This window comes from Equus quagga, chromosome 7 (assembly GCF_021613505.1).
Source record: "Equus quagga isolate Etosha38 chromosome 7, UCLA_HA_Equagga_1.0, whole genome shotgun sequence".
NCBI classification, from domain to species: Eukaryota; Metazoa; Chordata; class Mammalia; order Perissodactyla; family Equidae; genus Equus; species Equus quagga.
Window position 1 is genome coordinate 126,203,670 of NC_060273.1, and position 23,088 is coordinate 126,226,757.

General features: G+C 35.1%; 1 protein-coding gene and 1 non-coding gene across 3 annotated transcripts in view; both read left to right on the forward strand.

Moving 5' to 3' along the window:
* Positions 1-23,088, forward strand: part of SSBP2 (single stranded DNA binding protein 2) — a 290,136-nt gene that overhangs the window by 151,467 nt on the left and 115,581 nt on the right. The window lies entirely within an intron of this gene.
* On the forward strand, positions 15,255-15,444 carry LOC124243108 (U2 spliceosomal RNA). Its single transcript, XR_006889609.1, has one exon. It is a non-coding gene; the product is annotated as a U2 spliceosomal RNA (small nuclear RNA).

Genomic DNA, 23,088 nt, shown 5'->3' on the forward strand with positions numbered 1-23,088 from the left:
TTTTTCTCTCTTCAGTTCTATTAATATTTGCTTTACATATTTTTGCTCCAATGTTGGGTGCATATATGTTTATAATTGTTAGATCCTATAATGACCTTCTTTGTTTCTTGTAACTGGTTTTGACTGAAAGTCTATTTTGTCTGATATAAGTATTGTCAATCCTGCTCTGTTTTGGTTACCTTTAGCAAAATATCTTTTACTATCCCTTCATTTTCAGCCTATGTGTCTTCTTAAAGTTAAAATGGGTCTCTTATAGGTAGCATACATATGGTTAGATCCCATTTGCTTTAGGCATTCTGCCACTGTGTGTCTTTTAATTGGAGAATTTAATCCACTTACACTTAAAGTAATTACTGATAGATAAAGGCTTACTTTTGCCATTTTGTTAATTGTTTTCTAGCTATTTTGTCGTTCTGTTCTTCCTTTCTTCCTCTCTTGCTGTCTTCCTTTGTGATTTGTTGATTTTTTTTGTAGTGGCGTGTTTTGATTCCTTTCTCTTTGTCTTTTGTGCGTCTACCAGAAGTTTCTTCTTGTGGATTTTTCAGTTCAATTTTTCCGTATTTCAGCTCCAAAATTTCTGTTTGGTTCTTTTTTATGATTTCTCTCTTTGTTTATATTCTTATTTTGTTCACGTATCATTTTCTTGATTTCATTGAGTTGTCTGTTTTCTTGTAGCTCACTGAGCTTCTTTTAAGATGATCGTTTTGATTTCTTTGTCAGGCACTTCATAAATCTTTATGTCTTTAGGGTCTGTTATTAGAGATTTCTTTTGTTCCTTTGGTAATGTAGTATTTCCCTCATTCTTTGTGTTTCTCCTAAGCTTTGCATTGGTGTCCGCACCTTTGAAGAAACAGTTGCCTCTTCCAGTGTTTATGGATAGGCTTTGGCAGGGAGAGACTTTCACTAGTCAGTCCAGCTAGAAACTCTGGGAGTCTCTCAAACCTTTTTTATGGATATACGTGTTCCACTCCTCCTCCTCCCTCCTGGGGGAGAACTCTCAGGGTTGTACGCCTTTCCCCAGTCACACAGAGCCATTCTCGGTACTGAGAGTCGCCTGCCCCTTTTCTCTAGGGCAGCGCACTAAGGTGCCAGGATGTTAGGTGCAAGCTCCACTTCTCTCTCCCCTTCCTCCGTCAGGATTGTGCACCTTCTCCCAATCCCACAGAGCCAAGTCAGCTGCTGAGAACCCTGCCAGCTGCTGAGAGCCCTCTGGCTGCTGCAGTTCACACCAGTTGCTGGGGTCCATGCCAGCTGCTGCCATCCATGCCGGCAGCTGCTAATCCACATTGGCCACTGGGGGCCTCACTGTGAGAGCCACCTACCCTCTTCCTTGTTCCTAGCTGCCCTGAGGTGTTGCAGCTACACTGGATTTCAGTGCTCTGGGTCGGGGGAGACAGGAGCAGTTCTCAGGCAGCGACCTGAGGAGCTGGGGATGGTGCCTCTCTCCTTCCTCTGTGGTAGAAACAGCATGCTGAAGGGATCTTTTTTGGTCTGACCTCTGCTGACTTAGGGGAGGGAGAGACACAGGTAATGTGAAACTGCTCTTTTTACCTGTTTCAATGGAGTTGTTCTTGGTTTGGTCTTTTCTAGGGTGCTGCGTCTTTTTAACTGGATTCTGGGGTTCTCATAAAGGCATTCTGGTCTGTAATATGATTGTTAAATCAGTGTTTCTGGGTGTGGGACGAGGACTGGCACTTCCTATTCCTCCATCTTGCTGATATCACTTGGTATATTATTTTTTAACTGTTGGAAACTTGAGAAAACTGTAAAGTTAGCTACCTAGCCTCTGAAAAGACATTTACTTCATTCATTCCTCTGTTAGACAAGTAGTGTGTCATTCAAGTGGAAGGGTTTATTCTTAGTTTATTGCTCATTTATGGGATGTCTTTTTTTAAATCAAAGTTTTACACATTTTTAAGTCATGATAGTTTTGTGTTATAGTAAGATTTGAAACTAGCCAGTCAACAGTGATATAATTGAAATTATATCTGAAGACGCAGACTTCAGGTTTTCCTAAACCACTTTCTACTGCTGTAATCATTACCATAACAAGCTTTAATTTGGTGTCACTTTGAATTTAGGCCATGATGTCAAACTGTGCTAAAAGAAATTCTCTAGTGACTAGAGCTATTCAGTAACAGCTGTTGCTCTACCTATGAGAGGATTTAAAAAAAACTGCCAGCCAAAAGCAGGCTGATGTGCCTTTTAAATTATTACTGTATTAGTTGCTGCTTATGTATGTAGAGGTTGATGTTAGTTGTGGAACTTTTTTTAGGATACTACTGATTTAATTCTGTGGAACAAAGTAGATTGGGTGTAACCATACCAGCAGTGGAGGCCCTCAGCACTGGAGAGCAGTCAGATGTTCAGAGAAAACCACCAGTCTGATTCCGTGTTTTATTTTGCTTTAACGTCATAGAGGCATGGAGGATTTCTTCTGGGATATAAATGTATCTCCTGTGTAAATGATTTTTTAAGAGTTTAACTATACATTATTCCCCCACTACCCCACCCCTACAGTCATCTCCCTTTGTTAAACTGTCCATTGGGCTAAGGATTGCTAAGTTTAAAGGCAATGGTTGGAGGAAGACTTAGGATACAAAGGGACAGCACGAGGGAATTTTGGGGAGATAGAACTGTTCTATATGTTGATTGTGGTAGTGCTTACACTTTTGTCAGAACTCACAGAAATTTACACCAAAAAAGAGTAAACGTAATTCAAAAAGAAAACGAGAATAAAAAATACTGCCATCCTTCTTTCCTCAGAAAATTCATTTAACATTATTAAAGATACTTGGTGTACCTTCTGCCTTGCTTGTGCTCTAAGACCCAGATTAGGAACCTCTGACTGGAATCCTCAGACTGTCCTCCCTGATTCAGAGGAGCCTCAGAAGACTTGATATTTAGGGCAAGACGTTGGAAGATCTCCATTCGTGGAATCAATCCTCCCTCTCTCTCTCCGTCCCTCTCTTCCTCCCTCCCTCCCTCCCTCCCTTCTTTCCTTCCTTCATCCCCATACCTTTGTATATGGTATTTTTTCATATGTGTTTATATTTCTAATATAGACTCTCTTATAGGCTGGATTTTTTAAGACCAATTATGCAGAACAAATACCCACCTTCAGATATTGGCTTGTTATTTATAGAGAAAAATTTTGTTTGTTATATATGCACAAAAACTTGTTTGTCATATGTGTACAAAGGGAAAATTTTAAATGGTTGCCTTTTTTAAAATATAAAAATATACGCATGCTAAAACGTGTATATTTGTTTTATATACCTTTTATGCACATGTAGCATGTCATAAAACATGTAAACTCACTATTTACTCACTGGTTTTAAATCCTGCTTTGTATTATTTTAATAATGGTGATGTTTGTATGTAGCAGCTACATTATTTTTTCTCATCTTCCTTCTGAATAACAGCACACATTTTCAGAATAAACTGTAGGACAGAGTAAAGTTACCTTGTTCTCATAAGGATTCAGTTTATAATTTGAGCCTTATATGCACACTGCATTAACGTTATAAAAGCAATGCTGTTTATTAGCCCAGTTATTTATCAGAGTCTAAATTAATTAATAAATTGGATGAAGATATATTACTCACAGTCTGTCTTTAACAAATAATAACCCCAAATTTTATCCTCATATTATTGTTTTCAATTGTTACACACTTGTATTTAGTAATCAAGGAATTTTCCTATTTTATGATCCTCTTGGAGCCTGATATTTTCTCCTTTGAGTTCTTACTACTAAGTGACTGATGAAATGAAAGCATTATTCTGAATTAAGTATTTTTTAAGAAGGAAAGTTGAGAAATATGAACAAACAACCTTACTTTTTAGCCAGATTAAGAAGGAAGTTGAGTATGTTGGCTGGAAACATTTTCTTTCTAAATGTGTGAGATGCTACAAATTTAAGGCTCAGTAGCCCAAATTTACGTAATCATTTTACTAAGATTTCCAGTGAAACGGCTGTTTATTTCATTTATCAACTCTTTTTAATGTGTTATTCTGAGGTAAGCACTAACATAGGTGCTGAAGACTCCAAGGTGAAGGATGTGGTTGATTCTCTATGAGCTTTGGTCCACAAAGAGACAAACTCAAACAACTATCCTGATTTGATAAATCTGTAATAGAAGTGTGTACACAATGCCATGGGAACACAGTGATAAAACATGTGATTTAGTATAAATGTATATTATTATAGAATGGGGGAAATAATTTTACAATACTCAAAACTACACCTGTATTGTTTATATATTTTGGCACTTCAGAAAATCTTTGTGGGACCTTTGAAAAATTATCTTTTGATCTGAAAAATTTGGGGCTTGTAGGCCTGTGTTTTAGTGATGTGAGGAAATGAGTTTGTTACAGTTTTTAAAAATTATTTTTGCTATGCTCCATATATGTAACAAAATAGTTTTAAAATAATTGCTATCACAGGATGATGATTGACAAACATTAGCTTCAGGTTAAATGACTTTGTCTAGCTTTTTTAAAGAGAGGCTAATTTCGGATATTGTGCTCCGTTATTGGGCTGTTTGAAAAAAACAGTCCCAACTTTTTAATTTAAAAATATATTCTTAGAAGAAATTGAAGAAGTTAATCAACTGCTCCTATTAAGAATTATTAAGAATCATTAAACATCACATATTGATGTGAAAGAAATATTGAGAGGAACAGATACACAGAAAACTGCACATAATACTTTATCATCTTGCAAAGTTCCCTTTGATTGAAGTAGGAGTAGGAATCATAGGAATTGGTTCTTTTCAGGTGCCATGGTCTTGCTTTTGAAATTTTTAGTAGATAGGGAACACAAAAGTGGGAGTATGTAGAGTTGTGCTTCTTTGACACCAACTAGCAAGATGTTTCTAGAATGAATTTTCTTGAAATGAAAGGGTGTGAGGTGCTCTTTGGCACTGGAAGGGGCAGGACACCAGGAGACAGCTTTTGAATAACGAGGTTTGTAATGACTGGCCCATTCTTTACTCCAGCTTTCTCTGGGTTTCTGATAACTCATAACCTTATTTTGCTTGGGACTTTGCTTTTCTAAGATGCTGACTACAACTGTAACTCTGTGTGACTTTTTGCTAGAGAATCAGCCACTGTCTGTGTGAGCACGGGCAGCTTGATCATAGTCTTGAGAGAATCTGACGGGTAGGCTGCCTTGGATCAGGTTCTTCCTCTGGCCCAGTAGGCTAGATATAGTCCTTAGGGATGACAATCCCTGAAGAAAGTTGTTCTGAAAGTGGTTAAGGGTAGAAAAGACAATGAAACATGTTTAATATACCACTTTAAGAAAGAGGAATTTTGTTATAAGGACTCATAAGCTGGGGAAAGAATTGAAACTGGAAAATTTAGATGCCAAGGTAGCTTCTAGCTTCTTTCTCTCTCTCTCTCTCTCTCTGATCACCCAGCCATTTCACGCAGGCTCTCCCATGGTGGATGTGTTCTCTCCACACCCCCCTCCCACCCCCCGCTTTCTCTCACATGCCCTCAATCATTCACACTCTACTTGTCTCTGTGTATAGGCTCCTCCTTTTGCTGCTGATCAGCCAGTTTTTTCTTGTTTATATCTGAGAATATTCAGTTTGACTGGCTAAACAAATTACCATCACTTTTTCTAAGCAGAGTTCTTCAAGTCTGCCCACCTCATTCACACACAGGTCACTGGTTAGCCTAGAAATTGGCTGCCCATGAGACAGTAACTACTTACTGATAGTAACAGATCAATGGTGCACCCCCAATTGAGAGCTGTGGCCATATAAATGAGAAGGGGAAGCTGGTGGGACCAACTAGCGGATTTCCTTAGTAAGAACACTGTTCTTTTGAAAAGGAGTTACCTACATTCGCAGATCTGGTACTTTTGGGAAAACTTGGGCTTTCAGGAAGGAAGAGAGGGAGGGAGGAGTGGGAAAAAAGGAGGGATTATTTATGGAATATTTAGAAGCCGTGCAAGAAGCTAGGAGCTTTCTGTTACTTCTTGTGTGATCAGCCAAGGTAATTTAAGTGACATTCCTAACTTAAGTGAGTTGCATAAATAGAGTTTGAAGTTAAGCTTGTTTATCTGTCCATCCCCAGAGTCTGTGATTTTTTCCCCAAACACACTGTAGCGTCTTATGACTTTGACTATACATTGGTGACATACCTTGCCTCGTATTGTTACTTTAAGTAGATATGTATTCAGTACATGACGTGAGATGGTCTTGAGAATAGAGGGCATGCATGCCCTATTTATTCTTGAATATCGCCTGTGTATACATAGGTTTTCCTATATTTGATTTTAATTTAATTTTTAAGTTAATTTTATTTTAAATGTTATTTCACCTACTGTATGATAGAATATTGCCTTATAGTAGTAAAATCTTCAACAGCATCCAGGACTAGTTGACATTTGAGATCAGATTTTTAAACCTACATTCATAATCAAATAGCTTAGTATTGAATATTTCTCATTGCCTGGTTATGGAGTTTTTTCCCTACTTTTTGTATTAATTTGTAATTTAGGTACAGTAAAATTTACCCTTTTTGGTGTACAGTTCTGCAAGTTTTGACAAACACAGAAAGTAACGCAACCACAACCACAATGAAGATGTAGAACAATTCCATCTCCTAAGAAAATTTCCCTGGCCCTTTGTAATTACCCCTTCCCCCATCCCAAGCCACTGATAACCACTGATCTATTTTCTGTCTCTATAGTTCTGCCTTTCTAGAATGTCATATAAATTGAATCATACAGTAGCCTTTTGAGTCTGCCTTCAGTCGTTTATTATAATGTATTTGAGATTAATCCATGATGCTGCATGTATTAGTAGTTTGCCCTTTTTATTGCTGAGTAGTATTCCATTGTATGAATATACCACAGTTTATTCCTCATTTGAGAGATATTTGAGTTGTGCTAATTTGTGCCAATTATGAATTAAGCCAATATAAACATCTTCAAATAAGTTTTCATGTAAACATAGGATTGTTGTGCTGGGGTTTTTTGTTTGCTTGTTTCTTTTAGATAAGTACCTAGGAGTGAGATTTTTGTGGCATATGATGATATGTTTGACTGTACCGGAAACTACCAGACTGTTTTCCAAAATGTCTATACCATTTTACATTCCCACCACCAGTGTATGAATGTCCTAGTTGCTCTATATCCTCACTAGCACTTGCTATTGTCAGTTTTTTTATTTCACCCATTCTAATAGGTATGCTGTCGTTTCTCATTGTGGTTTTGCTTGCATTTCTCTGGTGACTAGTGATGCTGAGCATCTTTTCATGGGCTGGTTTGCCATCCTTATATCTTCTTTGGTGAAGTATTTGTTAAGATCTTTTACTCATTTTAAAAGTTAAGTTTGTTTTCTTAAGCTCTCAGAGTTCTTTTTATATTCAGGATACAAGAATTTTATCAGAAATGTGATTTGCATATATTTTCTTCCTGCGTTGGCTTATCTTTTCGTTTTCTTAATCATACCCTTGAAAGAGCCAAAGTTCTTACTTTTGATGAAGTGCAATTTATCAATTTTTTTCTTTTGATGATATATCTAAGGAATTTTTAAATTAACATTAAACCAATGTCACAGATATTTTTTCCTATGTTTTTTCCTAGATGTTTTATAGTTTCAGATTTTATGTTTTATTCTATGATACATTTTGAGTTAATGTTTATATGGTACAAGGTTTGGATTAGTGTTATTTTTTTAATTTAATTTTTTTTTTGTATATTGATATCTAATTATTCAGGCACCATTATCGTTGAAAAGACTCTCCTCTTTCCATTGAAGTGCATTTACATCTTGGTCAAAATAACCATATATGTGTGGCTCCTGTCTTCTTTTTCCACCACCATGCTGTCTTCATTGCTGTGCTTTATAGTAAGTCTTGCAATCAGGGTAGTGGGAGACCTCCATCTTTGCTCTTCATTTTCAAAATTATTTTGGTTATTCTAGTTCTTTTCCATTTCTATATAAATTTTAGAATCAGCTTTTGCTTTCTACAAAACAATCCTATTGGGGTAATGATTGGAATTATGTTGAGTCTATAGAGAGTTTGAGGAGAATTGAAATAGTAACAATGTTGCATTTTCCTCTTCTTGAACACCATATATCTCTGCATTTGTTTGTCTTCTTTAATTTCTTTTATTAGTGATTTGTAGTTTTCAGTACAAATATTTTTGTTAGGTTTATAGCAAAGTATTTTTATGATTTTTGTGATGCAATACATGGTACTTTTAAAATTTCAGTACCTAATTGTTCATAGCCTGTATATAGAATATTTATTTTCTACCTTGTTAAGCTACTAAATTTTAGTTTTAGTAGCTTTTTTGTGGTTTCTTTTGGAGTTTGTATGTAAGCAATGATATCTATTTAGGATTCCAAAAAAGCGTACATTTTGTTTTGTTTTATTGGTGAGATCCTTAGGACGTGGGATGGGTGTTCTTACATATATGCCCTATGGTTAGGTAATTCTTATGATTTGTTTTGCTTTTTTCTGCTTGGTTGTTTTTAGTGTCAATAATTTGGTATCAGGAATCAATTTAATCAATATTCTTATATAGTTAGGATATGTGTTTTCATGAAAAATAACATATGGGGAAGTGAATATTTCTTTTAGTTCTCTCTGTGAATGGGATTTGAAAAAAATGTGTTTGTTACTTGCTGTAGGCAACTAAGATAAATAATAAAAATGGAAAATACCTTCTTGCTAGAGTTGTAATTCTTTTTGCATTGCTTAGTCATCATTGTTATATAAGTAAAGAAAGATCTAAGCATTTTAATCATGTTCAAGACTACCTTCATATTTTATTTGATTTTGAAAAAGGAATTGTGACATCGCTTTAGTGAGTTTTCAAGACCTTAAAAATGAATCTTTAATTTGAACAGATTATGATGAATGAGAGGCATTTACAGCGTACAATTGCTATCTCGATGCAATCCTACTTTGTAGTGCTTTATTGATTTCTTTCCTTCTGCATTGCCACATCTCAGTATTTCTTCCCAATAATATAGGGTCATTGAAAACAAAATACAATTGATTCCAGCTAGTTGTTTTTCCCCTCAATCCAAAAATTTTCTTGTATTTAGTATTTAGTAAAAGAGTATTATCTAATAATTTTGCTTGCCTATTTATTTATTTATTTGACATTTGTTTGTGGGCATATATCCTAAGGCCACTGATTTGGACTAGAAGTTATGATGTAGAATTATGTTTTTAGGATTGATAAATGGAAAAGCATGGACTATTTTTTTTTCAGATACTGCGTTTCTATCTCTACTTCCGTGAAGAAGGCAAGATTTTTAAAGATACCTAAAGTCACGTTTTAGAGATAATACTCATAGTTGTTTTCTAGGTTTTAAGAGGCTATTAGCAAAATTTTGCTTCCTTTTCTATTCTTATTCTCTCCAACTCTTATTTTCTTTGTCCAGTATCCTAGGGGCCAGTCCTCGTGGTCTAGCGGTTAAGATTCGGTGTTCTCACTGCTGCAGCCTGAGTTCGTTTCCCGGTCAGGGAACCGCACCATGTGTCTGTCAGTTGTCATACTGTGGTGGCTGTGTGTTGCTGTGATGCTGGAAGCTATGCCGCCAGTGTGTCAAGTACCAGCAGGGTTACCCAGGTGGACAGGTTTCAATGGAACTTCCACACTAAGACAGACTAGGAAGATATTTTATTCTAGCACTTTCAGGTATTTATTTATTCAAGTAAATGAGAAAACTGATTTCTGAAAACTGTATTTCTAGAAAAATATTTCTGGAAATAGGAGAATTCTTTTGATCAGAAGACAGTGGTGAAGTCTGAGAAGTGGGACACTGGCGCTTTTCCTTGAGTCCTATAGCAATTGTAGTGGTGCTTAAAAGTCCTATAATTTCTTAAACACATTCTTCTACTCTAAATATTGTTACTCACTGGGATACTTAATGAAAACAGAACTTTTTTAGGAAACATAATTTCACAGTCAAGTCTGCTAACGTGTATCTCTATAAAATCTAAGAATTCTTAGGCTCTCCAGTGCTGCTTCACTCTCATGGAGTGTGATGAGAGAAAGGGGTTAGGGGAAGCCAAGGGTGGAGAAATACACATGGTGGTAGCTTCCTGTCCATATGTAGCTAGAATGATACTTCTGCTATCTGCATTGCCATGACACCCACTTTCCCTATAAGTCCATTTGGAAGTTCTTCCAAACAATTGTTTTCCTTTGTTTTGGCAAGAAAAACTTAAGCTCTGGCTGCCTTTTTTTTTTTTTTTTTTGCCTATAACCCATTGGCAGTAAAGGGTTTATAGTCACATCTCTGTCCCTATCTAAACAGAGAGCCAGGCAGTGAAATATAAAAGTTTTCTCACTGTTAATCTGTGACTTTGATATTTTAAAACCCAAGAAAATATCCATACTCTTGAAATTTAAACAACCTTTAAAAAAAAATGGAAATGATGTAAGAATCTAGTGGCAGCATGACTCTTTTTTTCTAACTAAATAGGAAGTGTTATACAACTAACCACGGCACATGGTAAAAGGCTCTCTCCATGTTCCGTTGGATGCTATTATTTAGTATAGATTATTTTAAAGTTTTATTTTTCAGGGGAAACAATCTCATTTTCAGTTGCTGATTGTGGGAATTATATTGTGTATGTTGAAATCACAAAATACTTGAAAGAAATTGAATATTAGCTTATTCAAGATAATTTTGCTTCCTTTCCTAAGCAAATTAAACCTTATTTAAGAACTTTAAGTTAGTTATGGACAAATGAAACTGAACTTCTGATACCTTATACAATACTCTATTAGATTGTTTATTTTTTGTGAAATCAAGTGTTTTTACAGTCTTTTGTTTGAGGAAACCTTAATATTTGGATAGTCGCTTTATATAAAGACTTTTATTGATGTACAGATTTGAATATACAAAAGGTTGCATTATTACTATAGTGATAGGAATCAAAATGAAGGATCCATTTTAGAAATGTGGTTAAGCGATATTTTGATTAGAAGTCAAGTTGATTATTTAAGAATTTAAGGCAGAAATCATTACTAGTTTACAGTTCATTTGCATTGTTTCTTATAATGTTATAAATATGGTTTTAGAACATCTTCCTAAGCATGCTGAGTTTCTTGGATATTACCCTAGTAATTCTAGGCATCATTACACTGTTTAAGAGACCAGATGCCCGGTTCTGACAAGCCACAGTAAATATAGGTAGTGCTACTACTTTGTGGAACAAATCTTTTGCTTTGACTTTTAGTTTTGTGTGGAGCCTTATGTCAAAGAGACAAGAAGGGAAGGAGAGGGTATCTTGAAAGAGATAGGAAGTAAAATACAAATTGAGCCAAGTGTTTACATTCAATTGTGCGTGTGGTTATGATTTCCTAAGGAATAAAAGTATACCACTATGTTCAGAAAGTCATGTGAGTTAGAAAAAGGATAGTTCAATCTTAAACCATGAGTTTCTGACACAAATTTGGTTTAAAAAGTAAACTTTTTTGTCAACATACACATATGAATTTTCTTATTTATTAAACTACCATCTGCTGTGCTAGGACTCTGCCAGGTGTCAGGAATACGAGATATGTGTTGCTCAAGTATGAAGTTAATATAGCAACAGTATAGAGAAAGAACTACGTAATGAGAAGGCAGCCAGATAAGCAATTTCAGTGAAGTATAAGAGGTGCTTTGTTTAGGGAAAGTGCATGGCAGACAGAATGCAAAACTTCATAATTCACAGGCCATTGAGTAGCCTACTCAGAAGGGCGTTGCTGCTGTAGTGGGGAATAATTATTCCTAGACTGTCTGCTACTCTTGTCCCACCTACAGTGTCTTAAAAGTGAGAACCAAAAGGATTATATTTATAGGGATATAAAAATATCCAGTGCCGAACAAAGTAAAATTCATAATGTCTGGCATTCAGTCAAATATTACCAGGCAGTGCAAAGAAACAGGAAAATCTGACTCATAATAAGGAGGAAAAGCAATCAAAACCAATCCAGAACTGACACAGATATTAGACTTAGCAGACAACGACATTAAAACAGTTATTATAATTTTCTATATCTTCAAAAAGAGGAAAGATTGAATGTGTTTGCTAGAAATATGGAATGTGTAAAAAGAAGCAAATGAAAATTCTAAAGATGGAGAGTACACTGGATGGAATTAATGGCATATTAGACATTGCAGAAGCAAAGATTAATAAACTTGAAGACTTAGCAATAGAATTTATGAAAAATGAAACAGAGAGAGAGAGAGGGAAAAAAACTAAAAAAGAAGAAGAAGAAAAGTAGAGCAGCAGTGAGCTGTGGGACAACCAAGCAGCCTGATATACTTGGAACTAGAGTCACCAAAGGAAAGTAGAGAGCTGGAAAGACAGAAAAAATATTTACAGAGATCGTTTTGATGAAAAGTGTAAATTTAGAGATTGAAGTTTTTCACAGAACCCCAAGCACAAAATAAAAATGAAGAAAAAAATACACAAGTGCACGTGATAATCAGATTGTTCAAAACCAGTGACAAAGACAAAAATTTTAAAACCAGCCAGTAGAAAAGTCATGTTTATACAGAAAAAGAAAGATAAGAATTCTAGTAAATTTCTTGTCAAAAACAAAACAAGTGAGAAGACAGCGGAACAACATCTTTAAAGTACTGAGTCGACGGGGGACGGGAATCAATCTAGAATTCCATACTCAGTGAAAACATCTTTCAAAAACAAAGGCAAAATAGAGACTTTTGAGACATACAAAAGCTGAAAGAATCCATCACTAGCAAACTTGTCTAAAATACGTCCTTGAGGAAGTCCTTGAGGCAGAAGAAAGTGACACTGAAAGGAAATATGGATCTATACAAAGAAGACAGAAAATTGGAAATTGTAACTGTGAATAAATGTATAAGATGTTTTCATTATTATTCCAATCTCATTAAAAGGTAAATGACTTTAAAAAATAACAGTGTAGTGTGTGGTTTATAACACATGCAGATGTACACTGTACGACAACAATAATGTAAAGGCTGGGAGGAGAGAAATGGAAATATACTGTTATAAGGTTCTGTATGCTATTCATGAAGTGGTTGAGTTTTCTTGAAGATAGACTATGATAAGTTAAATATGTATACAGTATAAATATGTATACTGTAAACCCTAGAACAACCACTAAAATAAGAAAACCGAGAGCTAATAACCCATCAAAAGAAATGACAAGAAATTATTTAAAAACATTCAGTTAGGAACCAGCCCCATGGCTGAGTGGTTAAGTTGCGCACTCTGCTTCAGTGGCCCAGGGTTTCCCAGGTTCAAATCCTGGGTGTGGACATGGCACCGCTCGTCAGGACACACTGAGGTGGCATCCCATATGCCACAACTATAAGGACCCACAACTAAAAACACACAACTATGTACTGGGGGTTTTGGGGAGAAAAAGGAAAAATAAAATCTTAAAAAAAAAAAATTCAGTTACTCTAGAAGAGGGCAGAAAAGAGGAAAAAGGGAACAAAGACTAGATGTCACAAATAACAAGATGATAGATTTAAACCTAAACGTATCAAGAATCACATTAAATATAAATGATCTAAACACCCCATTTTAAAAGCAGAGATTGTCAGTGGATGAAAGCAAGTGCCAACTATATGCTGCCTACAAGAAACCCACATTAAATGTCAAAAAACAAATAGATGAAAAGTAGAAAGAATGGAGAATAGTAATCAAAACAAAGTTGGTGTGGCTATATTAATGTCAGAAAAAGATTTCAGAGCAAAGGGATATAGCAGGTCATTTCATAATAGTTAAGAAGTCAAAGAAATTTTCATGTGTGTGTATATATAATATATATATACACGTGTATGTATGTACACACACACAAGGAAACAGTATTCATCCTTAAAAAAGGAGAACCACCATTTGCAACCACATGGATGAACGTGGAGGACATTATGCTAAGTGAAATAAGCCAGACACTGAAAGAAAAAACTGCATGATCTCACTTTTATGTGGAATATAAAAAAAGTTGAATACATATAAGCAAAGAGTGGAACAGTGGTTACCAGGGGTGAGGAGGTGTGGAATATGGGGAGATTTGGGTCAAAAGGTATAAAGTTGCAGTTACATAAGGCATATAACTCTAGAGATTTAATGTACAGCATGATGACTATAGTTAATACTGTATTGAATACTGGAAATTGGGTAAAAGAGTAGATTTCAGGTGCTCTCATCACAAAAAAAATATTGTAACTATGTGAAGAGATGATGTATTAATTAGCTTGACTGTAGTAATCATTTCACTGTGTATATGTATAATAAATTATTGTGTTGTACACCTTAAATATAAACAATTTCAATTAAAAAAATTTTAAATAGTAAAGAGGTCAGTTCATCAAGAGGATATAGTAATCTTAAACATTAATGCACCTCTGAAGAGAGCTTCAAAATACAGGAGGTAGAAACTGGTAGAACTGTAAAAAGAAATAGAAAAATCCACAACTGTATTTGAAGATACCACTCTATCAATAATTGATAGAAAAAAATAGATAGAAAATCAGTAAGGATATAGAATGTGGAAACAACACTTAACTAATTTGTCCTAATGGACATGTATACAACACTCTACCCATAACAGCAGAATGTAGCACTCTTTTCAAGTGCATGTTAAATATTCACCAAGATAAGCAGTATTCTTGGCCATAAAACAAGTTTCAATAAATTTAAAAGGATTCTAGTCATACAGAGTATGTTCTCTGACCAGATGGAATTAATTTAGAAACTAATAACAGGAGGATATTTGGAAAATGCCCAAATATTTGGAAATATTTTGAACTGTGTGAAAATGAGAAATAAAATATAAAAATTTGTGGGTTCCCACTACAGCGATACTTAAAGGAAAATTTACAGCAATAAACACCTGTATTAGGAAGAAGAGTCTCAAATCAATGACTTCAGCTTCATCTTCAAGCAAGTAGAAGAAAATAGCAAATAAAATGAAAGTAAGAAGGAAAAAGGATGTAATAAAGATCAGAGTAGAAATTAATGAAATAAAAAACAAAAACTGTAGAGAAAATAAATGAAACCAAAAGTTGATTTTTTGAGATCAATGAAATTGGTAAATCGTAGCTAGATTGATCAGAAAAAAAAGACAATAACCAATATCAGGGATGAGAGTGATGGCATCATTACAGATTCTATATATATTAGAAGATAATAAAAACTTCATGCCAATAAATTCTACAACTTAGATGAAATGGACAAATTCCTTGAAAGATACAAGTTGTCAAAGCCCACTCAAAAAGAAATTGATTGCTTCTTGGCCTTTTGGCTAAGATCAAGTGTAGTATCTCTTCTTACCAGTTTAATATCTGATATGTCCTCTGTCCAAGGACGATGTATTAAATGAATTTTTGAAGCAGGGAGATGGCATAGGAGCTTGCCTTGTCTACTCCACGCATCCACCTGCTATTGCAGTTCTCCTTCAGGGGGATAACTGAGGTCTGAATAAAAGACTTTTACTAAAAAAAAAAAAAGAAAAAGAAATCAATAATCTGAATAGCTCTTTATTTGTTAAAGGAATTGAATTTTTATGTAAAAACTTGCCCACAAATCAAAGTTCAGACGCAAATGGCTTTATCAGGAAGAAATAATACCAATTCTACATAAACTTTTCCAGAAAGTTAAAGAAGAGAGAATACTTCCCAACTCATTCTACAAGGTCAGCGTTATCTTGCCGCCAAAATGAGACAAAGACATCCTAGTAAAGAAAACCAAGAACCAGTATCCCATATAAATGTAGATGCAAAAATTCTTAACAAAAATTAAACAAACATAATCCAACAGTTATAAAAAGGATGTTGTACACTAAGAGGAAGTGGAGTTTATCCCAGGAATGTAGGTTGGTTTAACATTTGAATATCAGTCAATGCAATGTGTCATCTCAGTAAACAGCGAAAAAGCGTTTGACAAAATCCAACATTCATTGTTTGTAACTCACAGCAAACTGAGAATTAAAGAGAACTTCCTCAATAGGATAAAATCCAGCACTGACATACTATTTTCATGGTAAAATACTGAATGTTTTACGCTGGCAGTCAACAATAAAGCAAGTGTGTCAATTTTTACTACTTCCATTCAACATCATACTGGAGGTTCTAGCCAGTGCACTCAGGCAAGAAAAAGGGAAAAAAGGCAAACAGAAAAGAAGAGGTAAAATTGTCTTTATTTGCAGGCAACATGATCATCTATATAGAAAACCTAAGGTGGAAAAGGGCAGTGATGTGATACGAAGCTCAACAGGTAAATAGGGGCCAGGCCATGAAGGTTTTTTAATCTACAATAAGGGGTGCCCAGAGTTTCATAAGGGCAATTCGTAACCATTAAACGTTTTTTGCATTTATCAGATTTGCAGTTAGAGAGTGTATTTTGATTGCATTGTGGAACATCTGTTGAGGACTGCCTTAAGACTCAAGACAGAGACTTTAGATAGAAGTCTTTGGAAATAGAAATAATGTAGATGCAAGATGATAGTTGCCTAGACTAAGGCGCTAATGGTAGAGATGGAGAGATGTGAACAGATTTGATAACTGTTCAAAGATGGAATTGACAGAACCTTTACTGCATGTGGGGGATGGGGTATAATGAGGAATGCAGGGCGACTCATGTGTTTCAGGCTTGGGAAACTGGATAGGTAGTAGAAGTGTTCTCTGAGATAGGTAACATGGGAGAAGGAATAAGGTTGGTGGTAGGAGGTGGGAAGATGAGATGAATTTTAGATATGTGGAGCTCGAAGTGCTTTTCGATAGCCAAGCGATGATGTGCTAGAAGCAGTTTATACAAATATCTGGGTAAGGAGACAAGTTTGTTTGTTTGTTTGTTTGTTTTTAGTTTTTAAGTTTGAGTTCATAATAGTTTACATCATTGTGAAATTTCAGTTGTACGTTACTTGTCTGTCGCCACATAAGTGCTCCCTTTCACCCCCTCTGCCCACTTCTCACCCCCCTTCCCCTGGTAACCACTGAACTGTATTTTCTTTGTCCATGTGTTTGTTCATATTCCCCATATGAGTGAAATCATCTGGTGTTTGTCTTTCTCAGTCTGGCTCATTTCACTTAGCATAATTCCCTCCAGGTCCATCCATGTTGTTGCAAATGGGATGATTTTGTCCTTTTTATGGCTGAGTAGTATTCCGTTATATATATGTATATACCACATCTTCTTTATCTAATCATCAGTCATTGGGCACTTGGATTGTTTCCATGTCTTGGCTATTGTGAATAGTGCTGAAATGAACATAGGGATACATATTTTACTTTGGATTGTTGATTTCAAGTTGTTTGGGTAGATACCCAGTAGTGGGATAGCTGGGTCGTATGGTATTTCTATTTTTAGTTTTTTGGGGAATCTCCATACTGTTTTCCATAGTGGCTACACCAGTTTGCATTCCCACCAGCAGTGTATGAGGGTTCCCCTTTCTCCACACCAATAACAACACCTGTTATTTTTACTTTTAGTGATTTCAGCCATTTTGACAGGCATAAGGTGGTACCTTAGTGTAGTTTTGATTTGCATTTCCCTGATGATTAGTGATGTTGAACATCTTTTCATTTGTTTATTGGCCATCTGTATATCTTCTTTGGAAGAATGTCTGTTCACATCCTCTGCTCATTTTTTGATCAGGTTGTTTGTTTTTTTGTTGTTCAGTTGTGTGAGTTCCTTATATATTATGGAGATTAACCCCTTACCGGATATATGATTTGCAAATATTTTCTCCTGAGTGGTGGATTGTCTTTTTGTTTTGATCCTGATTTCTTTTGCCTTGCAGAAGCTCTCTAGTCTGATGAACTCCCACTTGTTTATTTTTTATTTTGTTTCCCTTGTCTGAGAAGATGTGGTATTCAAAAAGATCCTTTTAAGTTGTATATCAAAGAATGCACTACCTATATTATCTTCCAGGAGTTTTATGGTTTCAGGACTTATCTTCAAGTCTTTGATCCATTTTGAGTTTATTTTTGTGTGTGGCATGAGATAATGGTCTACTTTGATTCTTTTGCTTGTAGCTGTCCAGTTTTCCCAGCATCTTTTATTGAAGAGACTATCTTTTCTCCATTGTATGTTCTGGCACCTTTGTTGAAGATTAGCTGTCCATATATGGGTGGTTTTATTTCTGGGCTTTCAGTTCTGTTCCATTGATCTGTGTGTCTGTTGTTGTACCAGTACCATGCTGTTTTGATCACTATGACTTTGTAGTACATTTTGAAGTCAGGGATTGTGATGCCTCCAGCTTTGTTCTTTTTTCTCAGGATTGCCATAGCAATTCAGGATCTTTGCCTCATATGAATTTTAAGATTCTTTGTTCTATTTCTGTGAAGAATGTCATTGGGCTTCTGATTGGGATTGCATTGAATCTGCAGATTGCTTTGAGTAGTATGGACATTTTGACTATGTTTATTCTTCCAATCCATGTGCATGGAATCTCTTTCCATCTCTTTATGTTGTTATCTCTTTCTTTCAGTATTGTCTTATAGTTTTCATTGTATAAGTTCTTCCCTCCTTAGTTAAATTTATTCCTAAGTACTTTATTCTTTTTGTTGCGATTGTAAATGGAATTGTATTCTTGAGTTCTCTTTCTGTAAGTTTGTTATTAGAGTACAGAAATGCAACCGAGTTTTGTAAGTTGATTTTGTACCCTACAACTTTACTGTAGTTGTTAATTATTTCTATTAGTTTTCCGATGGATTCTTTAGGGTTTTTTGTATATAAGATCATGTTGTTTGCAAACAGTGAGAGTTTCACTTCTTCACTCCCTATTTGGATTCCTTTTGTTCCTTTGTCTTGCCTAATTGCTCTGGCCAAAACTTCCAGTACTATGTTGAATAAGAGTGGCGATAGTGGGCATCCTTGTCTTGTTCCTGTTCTCAGAGGGATGGCATTTAGTTTTTCCCCATTGAGTTGATGTTAGCTGTGGGTTTGTCATGTATGGCCTTTATTATGTTGAGGTAATTTCCTTCTATCCCCATTTTGTTAAGAGTTTTTTATCGTAAATGGATGTTGCATCTTGTCAAATGCTTTCTCTGCACTATTGAGATGATCATGTGGTTTTTATTCCTCATTTTCTTAATGTGGTGTATCACATTGATTGATTTTCGGATGTTGAACCATCCCTGTGTCGTAAAGAGACAAGTTTTGAAGTGAAGTAATAGATGGGAAGATACCAGATGATAATTGAAGCCATGGGAATGGAAAAAATTGCCTTGGGAGAGGATGTAATACGAGTAGAAAGTGGGCTTGGGAGAGAAACCAGTTTATAAAGGAAGAGGGACATGAAAGTGAGATTAGGAAGGGTGAATCAAAGGGGTAAGGGAAAAACCTAGAGAAAGTGTTATGGAAAGAGATGCTTTTGGAAAGGAGAAAGAGGGTAATATTGTCAAATGCTGCTGAGAGATGTCTTAACTAGCAATTATATAGAGGTTACTATGGACCAAGCACTGTTGTAAACAGTTTTGCATGTATTCATTTAATTTTCTCAACAATCCTTTGGGCCAGATATTGTTAGATCTCAATTTTGCAGATGAGAAAAGTTAGGTACAGAGAAGTCAAGTGACTTGTCCAAGAACGTGCATAGCTAGTAAGTGACAGAATCCAGATTTGTACTCATGCAATTTGACTTTATAATTTGTGCTCTTGACCAGCAACATAAAAGAGAAAAGTGACAAATGGATTTAACAATAAGGCTTTCACTGATAACTTTAGTCAGTTTTAGTGGATCAATGGGGGCAAAAATCTGATTGGAGTAGAACAAGGAATGTATGAGAAAGGGGAGGTGCAAACAATTCTTTCATGAAACTTGGGTGTGAAAAGGAAGAGTAGGGACAAATAGGAGAATGCTGTTTGAAATTTAGGAAGGGCTTTCTTAAGATATGCAGAACTTAAATAAGTTTAAATACTGATGAGAGCAGGTAAGTAAAGAGAAGGGTTGAAGAGATGTGGGAGTTGGGGGGGGACACAGAGAGCGTCTGAACAAGATGTAAAGGCAGTAGGGAATGGGATCCATAGCAAATATAAATGGAGGGCCCCCAGGAGGGGTAAGACCTCTTTTATTGTCACAGTGGGGAAGAAGGAAAGCATGGATGTGGATGCATATAAACTTGTAGGTTTCCTGATGTTCCAACTTCTTCAATCTCAATTTCTCTCTCTCTCATAGATTTGAAACAGAGATGAGAATTCTCTGTGTCAGCAAGTTACTGCCCATTTAACTTGGACTTCTGTTGGCTAAAGGGGAGAGGGAAGAGCATCCTTCTACTTTACTATTGAAATACAGGTTTCTAACACTGAGCTGGGGAAGTCTTTCTGGTACTCGCATGGAGGACTTTTTACCACTTTTGAAGAATCACATTTGCAATTACCACAAAATGAACATACTACTTGGTATTCCCTACTGGGGTAATTCTGTATTGATAGAAAAGGTCAAGTATAAAGATAATGTGCAAAATATTCAGCTAGAGGTGATAGTAATCATGATACGCAGTATTTCTTTATAAACAATTGTCTAGAACATGGGGTCAGCAAACTACAGCCTACTGCCTGTTTTCGTAAGTGAAGTTTCGTTTGGAACTGTATTGGAACATAGCCACTTCCATCCTTGATGTGTGTCTGTGGCAGTTTTTGCACTACACTGTCAGAGTTAAATGGTTACAGCAGAGACTATGGCTTGTGAAGCCTAAAATATTTACTATTTGGCCCTTTTGAGAAAAAACTTGCTGACCTCTTGTCTAGAATAATAAAGCAGTAAAGACTTGGAAAAAGTTTTTGAGAAAAAGAAGATACTAAAAATGTGAAGGGAGTTAGAAAAGTAAAAGATATTTAGGATATATTGCTAAATTAAAATATCACTTTACAAACCATTATAGATTATATCTTAACCTCATTTTTATTTTAAAAACATATTAAAATATTAATATTAGTTGTTTCTGAATGGTGAGATTACACTTGATTTTTATTTTATTATTCGTTCTTATGTGTTTTCTGATTTTTCTGCAGTGAACATGCCTTACTGTGTTATTAATAAAACCAACTAGTAGTAGACTAGGACGAGAATATAGAAGCTAAAGCAAATTAGAATGTGACAAATAGGGACTTTGGCAGGAACAAGCAAAGATGAGATGTCCTGGAAGGTGCATTTAAAAAATGCTTATTGTTGGTTACCAAAAAAGTTGGAGAAATTTTTTGATCATGCCACTAAAAACACTTTTATGTTAATTCCTTATATTTAACCCGCGTCTGACATGAGCGCTGCCTGAAAACATAGTTTCCCACAAAAAACAAAAAAGAGAAAAAAGAGACTTACATAAGTTATAAATTATATTTAGGCTTTTTTTCCTATTTCCAAAGATATAGATCTTTAAAGTTTAGTTTATGGAGATGTTTTTAATTTTTGTGATTTGTAGACAGTGCTTTATATTACTAATTTATTTTTAATTTGAAAAATTAAAATCAGTTATTTAGCAATAAATAAAACCTATACTTTAATATGTATGAAGTTGGGGGCTTTGCTTTATAAGAAGTCACAATTATGTCTTTGAAAAAAGGTGAACAGCTTTTATTTGGGCAAAAATAAGTCAAATTACAGACAGTAATCTTTTCAGTGAGGTACTGTTATTAACCAGATGCGACTTGAAGTAGTTTTACTGTGATGCTCTATTCTAATATCTGCGCTGTGGCACTACACAGGTGCTTACTGTGAAGTTCAGTGGATCTTGACAAGTATTAAGCTGATTTCAGTGGCTTTACTGTTAGGAATCATTCAAACAGAAGAGAAACCAGTTTTTATCAAATCTCGTATTTTAAGTCAACATACTTTTTGTTTAAATTATTTATTATTATGAGTGACATTTATTATCTCTGTAGTGACCAGATCAGTTGTTGAGAGCAATCTCAAGATTGAAACTTAGGACACAAACTACTGACTTGCCCATAAATTGTCATGCAAAACAGACAGACAGAAACCCAAAGCAAAAACAAGCCAAAAGACACTTGTTCTCTGGGTCCTTTAAATATGAGTCTATAAATAAGTTGATGATTTATTAACTATAATTAAAATATAACTTGTAAGAGAAATTCTTATATATCTTTGTTAAAAAAAAGAATGCAAATCAATAGAAAATGAGCCTCAGAACAAGAATATATGTGGGTATATGTAGCGTTTTTATGTAAAATGTAAAATTTGAGCCTGTGTATCAACTAAAAATGTAAATAATTATATAAAATTAAATAATTCAATTATACATTTATAATTAAACACACATATATACATGTGTATAATATGGTGTATGTGTGTAATTATATCCATCTGTTCCACTGACTAGTGTGACAGTGAATAATGGAATGATTTTGAATGAAAAATTTCAGTAATAAGTATATTTAAAAGAAATTTCCTGTTAATGAAATCCATTATATTATGGAATTCTCTTAAAGGGAAGTGGTAGAAATCTTGCTGCTTGTTATTTAACAGTGCACTGAAAAAATCCACACATTGTTGGGAGCAAACTCCATCGGCCGGAGATGTACAAGATATCCTAATAGATCTTATCTGTATCTGACATTTATTTTTCAAGTTGAGTTTAATCATAATGTAGACTGGAATCTGTTTTTGTTGCTTATGCAAGCACCCTCTTTTTTTTCTTTTTAATTAATGTGTTTCTCATTTATTCAGGAAGTCTCTAATGACATTTGGGGAGGGGAAGACTTATTAGCTTCCTTCCTGAGTAATGCAGCTTTTATTTCTTGTTGCAATTGTGGTCTCAGCCAAAAACCAATGTTGGACAGAAGGACGGAGTAAGGAAAGAGGATAGAAGGGAGGGAAGGGTGAAGGGAGGAAGGGCTAGAAAGAAAAGAAGAAAAAACAAAAAAGGCAAACAGGAACATTAACTATACTAACAGTTCACGTGTATAAAAATGTAAGAAATTGTAAAATGTTCTGCTAAAACAGCAAGATCCTGTCTTTGTCTCATTTCTACTCTCTGCTCCTCTGATGATATCATTCTATTCAAATATAAATAAATGAAGCAATATGTATATTTTTGGTGACGATGTTGCTGTTACTGAATTTCTAAGTAATGGAAACATTTTAAAGGAGAGTTGTTC